This window comes from Camelus bactrianus, chromosome 5, assembly GCF_048773025.1.
Source record: "Camelus bactrianus isolate YW-2024 breed Bactrian camel chromosome 5, ASM4877302v1, whole genome shotgun sequence".
Taxonomy (NCBI): Eukaryota; Metazoa; Chordata; class Mammalia; order Artiodactyla; family Camelidae; genus Camelus; species Camelus bactrianus.
Window position 1 is genome coordinate 64434626 of NC_133543.1, and position 7134 is coordinate 64441759.

The window sequence follows — 7134 nt, forward strand, 5'->3', positions numbered from 1 at the left end:
CAAAATGTCATTTCAAGCCCTGAGCACAAGTAAATATTTTACCAACATTTATACCCTTCTCTCCACATTGCCCATTCCCCATTTGCCACAACCCAACACACCGTTACAAACCCACATTCCATAATAAGCAGCAGACGTATCATTAGGAAGACTGCAAGAAAGGGGGCTACAAATGTGTCCATACATCTAAATAAAGATGTTCATCCTCAGAAGTCTCCTCTATTAACTTTTTCCTGTTCTTGTGAAATCTTGGCATTTAGAGACATATAGCACAGTCCCATTATTACTGGAAAATGCCCCCAGGTGGATCTGGATGCTCATAACATCTTGGCACAGATGCTTTTATTAATTTAAGCTCCAAAATACAAGATAAATACCAAAACTAAATACACTCTTACAGAGCAAATGGGAAAGAACTCTCAACTCTCACCCTTAATCCTTGGCCATCACTCACTTCTTCACACGTTTATTGAATTCCTTCTAAGAGACAGGTTGTGTTAGGTGCTATCAGTGGAGCAGTACACAGGAGAGCCAGGATTCTTACTCCCATGAAGCTTACATGCTGAGGCAAGAGATACCCAATTCAGAAATAAAGAAACCAAATCACAAAGTAATTACAGATTGTGATAATGCTATTAAAGAAATGAAGAGAGTGATGAGATAGAGATTAACTGGGAGTGGGGGATGGAGGCCCTTTAGATACAATGCTCAGGGATAGCCATTCAGAGGAAATGGCATTTGAGCTGAGACCACTGGGATGAAAACAAGCTAGCCATGTGGAGATCTGAGAGAAGAATATACCTCAAAGAGGGAACAAGAGTAACCATACCCTAAATAGAGTATCCTAATCTCACACACACACACACACACAAACACACAACCTCACAAAAATGCAGGTTATTAGCATTGTCCATAAATGTAAGAAAAACACAGACCAAGACAATTTGAAATATCTAATTTCAAACCTGTCTTAAATTGGATGCCCAGTACGAGTCACCCTAATTCTGAATGAGTAGCCACATTTTTAAGCCAACTCCAGAGTGAAAACTACCCTGCTGACAGCCTCCTACCTCGAAAGTTCTTCTTCCTAAGCGGCCCTGTCATAGCTGCTTCTTCTCTGCTTCCTGAGCTTTTTCTATATCTTTTAAATGTTGTTCCCTTGCATGCCTAGTCTTTTTTTTTTTTTTTTTGCTCTAAACAATCCCCCTCAAAGTTGTCCATTCCCGTTGACATCCGTATGTTCCAAAGTCTCTCCTGAGTTTACAAGTCACATATCCACTTGTCATTGGATTTCTCCATATGCCAATGAATGTCCTGCGAGCACCCTAAGTTCAACAGAGCTAAAACTGGATAGTCACTCCCTGCCCTCCCACACGCTCCATGCGTTGCCTGCCCAGCACCATCAGTGATCATGTGCCTATGCTTGACACCTGGAAGTCCTCTCCTAGTTTCTGTCTTCTTCCCCCTCAGCTCCCACATATAGTCACCCAATCTCCTGATTTTGCATTCTTAACATTTATTGGAGTGAGTTCCCTCAGAAATTGAGTTAACACTGAATTCTTCTTTACACCATGACCTGGAGTTATAGTAATATAAACTAATTACGTGCTTACTATGTGCTGGGTCCTCTTACTGATTCACATGCATTATATCATTTTATCTTTCCAATAGCCCTGTGAACTACAAACATTCTTTTGTATTTCTTTTGTATAGATAAAGACACCGAAGCTTAGAGGTGTTCAGCAATTTGCCTAAAGATACCTATGGAAGTGGAAGGGATATTTAACCCACATATTTCTGACTCTAAAATCTGATATTTTAAACACTGTCTCATAGAAAAGAAGTCAAAAATTAGCTTTTGTAACAGAAAATTTAAGCATTTAACTTGACAGCTCTTTCTAGGAAAAAACCACTTCAAAGATTTTAAGATTCTGAGATAACTGGCACTAAATCAAACTACAAAGGTGACATGGTGTTTGATTAATTACATCAGTTATTCTGAAATATGTTCAGGAAGCAGACATCTGGAGTTGTGGTGTTATCTGGGTAATAACCAAAAAAAAAAAAAAAATTCATTTAATTCACCAAAAACCTAAATGTAATGCTTCTAACAGAAAATAAGATTATATTTTACGTAATAGCCCAACATTATTTGGAATGTCTATAAAACACTTTGTCACATGACATGTCTTATCCATCCATTATGGCTTGTTTCTTCTTTGTTCATTTGTTTTACGATCAGCTAACTAAAAATAGCTAGCAGCCTACTAATTTCTTAAGAATAAATATGAAGCAGAAATTTTGAAATTGAGAATAAGAGGTTCTCACAATTGGCCAAGCAAGAGATGTGACCCTGAAATAAAGTAGTGAGGCATAATTTGAAAGACATATAAGAGGTAGAGTCAATTGGACTTGACTGGATTTAGAGGTTGAAGAAGGGATCAAAAATGACTCACCAAAGTTTCTATTTATGGTTCCTATCCAATGGAAGGCAGATGGTAGTTTTTGTTTTGGGTTAGATACATATTACTACAGTGCCCCTCCTCCCATCCAGGGCTTTTTGCTTTCTGTGGTTGCAGTTACCTATGGTCAACTTTGGTCTCAAAATATTAAATGGGAAAATTCCACAAATAAACAATTTTTAAGTTTTAAATTTCACACCATTCTGAGTAGCTGTTCTGAGTAGCATGATGAAATCTTGTGCCATCCCGCTCAGAACGTGAATCATCCCTTGGTCCAGCATGCCCGTACTATATGAGCTGCCCATCCATTAGTATTGCATAGAAAAAACATCGTGTATACACAAACATAGTGTATATTCAGGCATCCACTGGGGGTCTTGGAATGCACATCTACCTACCCCATGGATAAGGGAGGACCACGGTATTTTGAAAAGCTCTAGGGCAGCAGAAAGTATTAGGTGGGGTGTGCAGGTGAGGGATAGGAAGATTTGGCCTAAAATGGGGAGTATAAACTGAAATAACAGAAGATAAAGAGCAGACATTGAGCTGAGGACACTGTGGAATCCCTTGTATTAAATTCAAAGGGACATGGGAAACCATCAGAAAGCTATTTCTTGGGAAATGACATGACTGATGGGAATCATGGGAAATGGTTTTAGCATCAATGAAGCAAACAATATTTGGAAATGGTACATCTTGATTTCTTGACAAATGCCATAATAACTATTATCATAATGGCACCAAGAAATAGTTCAAATAGAAACAGGCAAGTCACCCATATAAGTCACCTATTTAAGAAAATTTTATGTCAGTGTAGGCTGAAGTGAAGGTTTATAGAATTGAAAGTCAAACTGACAAGTTAAAAGAGATTTTACATGCTCTACTGAAACATTGGCAAATCTTTTGTAATAGTTTATTATTTTTGGAGAGAAAAAAAAAATCTCTTAAAGGAAGGTGCCTACATGTCAGAAGTATTTTGAAGCATTCAATATTTAAGTGAAAATACTTCCTAATATGTACTGCCTCAGCCCACAAAATAGATCAGCAACTTACATGGCCAAATTACTCTTGTCTTAATAACAAGAATTTATTTAGATAAACCAGTAATCTTGCCTCTGCTCACTATAATAGCAACACCCACAGCCTAGTTTGGTCCTTTTATCAGTTAGGATGTGTATTAGTTTTCTGTGGTAACAAAATATCACAAACTTGCTGGCTTAAGCAACTAAATTTATATTCTTATAGTTCTGGAGGCTAGAAGTCCAAGATCAAGGTGTCAGTAGGTTTAGGGTCTTCTGAGGCCTCTCACCGTGGCTTGCAGATAGCTACTCTCTTGCAGTGTCTTCATGTGGTATTTTCTCTGTGCACATACGCAAGTCTCTTTGTGTATCCAAATTTCCTCTTCTTACAAGGACACCAGTTAGATAATATTAGAGTCTACTCTAAGAGTCTCATTTCAACTTAATTACCTCTTTAAAGGCTTAATCTGCAAATATAGCCATATTCTGAGGTACTAGAGATTAGTGCTTCAACATATGAATTTAGATGGAGGCAGCAGGCACAATTAATCCCTTAACAGAGTCCTTCATTGCAAGCAATTAAAATCAACCCAAATTTAAGTAAAAAGAAATTTATTGGAAATATTGCTTACAGAATCTAAAGAATCTTGGAAACCTTAGGAAATCCAGAATCTTGGGAAGCCTGGAGAATTAGGTTAGGAAAACAAAACAAAACAAAACAAAAAAAAAAAAAACAAGATAACAGCAAAGAATAGAATTAAAGTCTAGAGCAGATACTGCCACTGGCCTACCTACCACCACTGGATTTGTAATAAAATGTATTCATCCAATGCTGTGAAGAACTCCTGAACTATTCCCGAGTCTTGTCTCATTCCTTTTAGATTGAAATCTTAGGCCTAAGGGGGAGATGGTGGAAAGAATCTGCTTGCCCAACCTAAAATATGTAACTAGAATCTGGCTCTGTGGGATGAGGGAAAGGGAGAAACTTACCCCTTTAGCTTCAAAAGTGGTAAAATTTTAACATAACCAGTAATCTCTCTCTCTCTCTCTCTCTCACAGAAGAAGGAACTTCGGTTTTGTTCGTTTTGGATCTTGGATCTCTACCCTTTTCTCTACTTTCCCTCCAGCTTTACTGAGGTATAATTAACAGATAACATTGTGTAAGCTTAAAGGTATACAATGTGGTTACCTGACATACATACATATTACAAAATGGTTACCACAGTAAGTTAGTTAACACATCCATCACTTCACATAGTTATTCTGTGTGTGTGTGAAAGAGAGAAGACTTTTAAAATCTACTCTTAGCAATTTTCAAGTATACAATACAGTATTGAGCTTTTTTATTATTCATTCTAATATTCTGCATAAATTAATTTAATTGAAGTATAGTTAATTTATAATGTTGTATTACAATATTGTTAACTCTACTAAGGAAGCACCTTTGGACACTGGGTAGCAAAAGAATAATTTTTACTTCAGTACCAAACATCCTACTGCCTAGAGACCCAGGTCCAAGAAATATACTCTGATGTCTTCTAAAGATTAAAGTTATGGGAATGGACCACATTCAAGGCAGTAAATCCACAGCCTATCTACCAAATCAACCAGCCAGGATTGACACTTTTTTTGAGCTCTTTTATGGTGGGCATTTACCTCAGGTTTAACCCTGGTTGACTATTCCCTAATGTATTTCATTCATCCCAATACCCATGTTTATACCCCTGCTTTCTGGGGAATTTGAATTTGTAACTCCTGGACTGCACGTTCAACTTTGTTTTATGGAAGTTTAGCTTGAATTATAAAGAAGTAGAGTAGAAGGTATTGAATTCTTAATCTTACTTTCATTTGCTACTGGAACAAGCAACTACCTTATTTCAGAAAACTGAATCCCATGAGTTAATTTTTTTCTTACCTATGAAATGAATTAAAAAGGACTATGAGGAAGGAGGGCCATCAGAGCAGGTACTATATTTAGAAATGTGTATTTTCCTCTTAAGGCAGGGCAGGATCTTTTTCCTCTACCTAGATCACAACTTCAGGGCAGAAACAAAAGCACAGGTCAGAAGTAGAAGGAATTAAGAACTATGAACCTGGGGCCACTCCTATTTTATGAATTTCTAGATTCTTTGTAATATTCCCGTATTTCTTCAGTTTCATAAGAATGACTACCAATAAAATTCTTAAAAAAAAAAAAAAAAAAAGGAAAGGAAAAAAGGACCCAAAGTGTATCCTTGGGAGCACTAAAAAGAGAAACTTAGGGCAAATCTGTCCACTCCTACAGGAAGTCTTAAAGAAGATCCCCAATGAATCAAAAAGATTATCATACTGAATAGAGAATCAGGCAGGGCCCCTCTTATCGTCTGACAAGAACAACTATAGAAATAACAAAAGATAAACAAGTAAGTAAATAAAGAAGGAAAGACAGGGGAGTCCATCAACCTGGGACAGAATCCCAGGTGAAGTTCATGTCTGTGTATACACACTCTCACACACTCACCCCCCCCCCCCAGGATTCTTTGACACTATCTTATGTGGACAACTACTAATCAAATAATCAATCGCACTAATTTAAGGGACTTGCAGTTTTCTACTTACGCAAGTTAATGAAAAATTTAAAACTCTTCTGTAGAAAAATGATCCTTGGCGCCACAAAGCTTCCTAACAGAAACAATTTAAACAGTAATCATGGAACAAAAGTAACATCCAAGCATTGTATGTTATTAAAAGATAGTATTTTTGATTTGTACAAATATTAATGGGTCCCCTTCATTTATCAAGTGTTTTTTCAAACAAGACCTACTTTTGTATTATCAGTCACAGGAATCCCTGGCTCGGCCTTTAACATAACCTTGAACATGATTTTTCTTTTCTTGTGCTTCACCTTAAAATGAAAACAGTAACAGCTCCTTCCTCAATGCTGTTGTAACCAAATAAAATAATGTGTCTAATGTGCCAAGTCGTTCCTGGATTATCAAGAGCTTAATGAAAATGGTTGAGCGATGCACTCTCCACCCTCAAACGAGGTTTGGTAAACTTCACATTATAAAGGGGTTTTTAGGAATCATCTAGACACGTTCCTAAATCTGATATTAACTTGATAAACATAATACGCCAAGGGAGTTCAAGTGCCCCCTTCTCTGGGAGGCCACTACAGACACTCTTCAAATAAAACAAAACGTTGTCCATTTCTTCATAAACTTTCCCAGTAACCTGAAGCACGTCGCACTAGCTGGCCAGGAGGCCTTGCCCGACCTGGACATGAGAAGAAGGGAATGGGTACGCTGGCCTTCCAAACAGCCCTGAGTTGGGGTGGCTGCTCGGTGGGCACCCACTATGGTACAGACGGACACTAACCAGATGACAGGAGAAGCTTCCGCCCGAGGCCAAGGTGGACAAGAGCTGCCCATCCTCGGCCAAACAGAATGCGTAGAGAGAACACAAGCGCAGTGGGCTCCAACCCACTTGCCCCCACCATACCAGGCCTGCCGCAACCAAGAAAACGCCAGGTGAGTGAGCGACATCACGTGTGACGCGTAGTCATTTTCCCACGTCCCGTCCCTGCCCGCTCCTGGCCGGCCGCGGTAGGAGCGCACGCGCAGCTCGGCTTCCGGGCGCCAGTCCTCGCTACCCACAATGCACTGCAGCAGCGA

The 7134-nt window shown here is 38.6% G+C and overlaps 1 long non-coding RNA gene across 1 annotated transcript in view; it reads right to left on the bottom strand.

Moving 5' to 3' along the window:
• Positions 1-7097, bottom strand: part of LOC141577727 (uncharacterized) — a 382973-nt gene extending 375876 nt beyond the window's left edge. Inside the window, exon 1 of the long non-coding RNA XR_012507080.1 lies at positions 6962-7097. This is a non-coding gene — a long non-coding RNA (uncharacterized LOC141577727). The remainder of the gene's footprint in view (positions 1-6961) is intronic.
• Positions 7098-7134: the final 37 nt, after the last annotated feature.